Here is a 1450-nt window from a genome sequence, read left to right on the forward strand (position 1 = left end):
TGGCCATGGCAGAGCTTTGGGAGTGCAGGTGTGTGGAGACCTACACAGAGTGTTCTGCCTTTTTGCTGTTGTGTCTCTGTCTGCCATAAGATTTTGGAAAAAGCTGTAGAGATGAGAAGCTGTCAGCAGTTTGTCCTGCATTATCTCATCCTTCTTTGTTTTAATAAAATTTTCTATTCTTTCTCTATTTTGACCTTCATGCCTTTCATCTCAACGTTCTCTAGAAATCTTTTTGAGTTCTTTAGAAGTCTTTTCATGCACTGCACAGACATGGAATAATGGTGTAACTGAAAAAAATGCTGACAATTAACGAGGTTGTAAACAATGCAAAAACCTAAAGAGATGCAATATTAAAAAGTCAATTGTATTCTCTAAAATGTCATTGCAGCAAGCGAAAACAGGGGAACATTTATAATTTCACACTGACTGAGGTTTCTTTTGCTCACAGCAACACCAGAGCCAAGGCAGCTCGTTCCCTGGCCGGAAGCTCTGCTCTCAAGCTGCTGGGCACAGCACAGCCCCGCTGCTGTGGTTTTCCTCCCCACACTCGCAGCCTGCACAAACACAGCAAAGCAGAGAGGAAACCTCTGCAAGGGGCTCCTCCTGCACAGCTCCTCTCCCCCAAGGCAATTCCTGCCCTGGGGGCTGTTTCACACCCTGGCTGAGCTTGCAGGTACCTCTGGAATTCCTCTGCTCCAACCCCACTGCTCCAGTCGGGCTGATTGCAGGTGCTTGCCCAGGATCAGGTACATCCAATGCAGCTGCCTACCCCAACAATCAAGGTTTGGGTGTCCATCTGTCAAGCAAAGATGCTGACTGATGATGCAAATGCCCCTCACCCCTGGGAGCTGGGTCTGTTCTTCTCCCAGAAAAGAGGAGGCTGGGAGGGAGCAACCAGCTGGACATGGCTCTGTTTGGACCTGAGCAGCTTTGGCTCAAACATTCAGCAAAGTCATCAGAGCAAGGAATTCCTGTGAGGGTTCAAACCCTGTGCCTTGATTTTCTTCTGAATCTTTCATCTTCCTTGATATCTTCCCAGCACAGCCTATAGCATGATCTGAGAGGGGCCAGAGCAGATTTTGGACAGAAATGGAATTGCATTGGAACGGGCTTCTCCTAAGGGAAGTTTCCAGTGGTTTCATGTGATTCTCTAAATGTGCCCTAATTGACTTCCCCAGCCTCAAGTTTCTGTTCCTGAATTCCTGCAGGGCAATGGAGCTCCTGAAAGTAGAAACATCCTGGCTCACCAACCTGAAAAACCTCTCAAACTGCCCTGAGCACAAACCCGTGGGTGAGGCAGCTCTCCTGCGGAGCAGAGCTGTGCCCTTCTGGGGCTCCATGGATGGACAGCCCGGGGCAGCTCTGCTGTCACCAGAGGTTTGTGTGTGAGCAGCTGAGTCCAGCACCCGCTGGCCTTACCATGAGCTCAGGACAAATGAGCAAAACAGGA

The sequence above is a fragment of the Corvus brachyrhynchos genome, unplaced genomic scaffold, assembly GCF_000691975.1.
Source record: "Corvus brachyrhynchos isolate BGI_N302 unplaced genomic scaffold, ASM69197v1 scaffold298, whole genome shotgun sequence".
NCBI lineage: Eukaryota > Metazoa > Chordata > Aves > Passeriformes > Corvidae > Corvus > Corvus brachyrhynchos.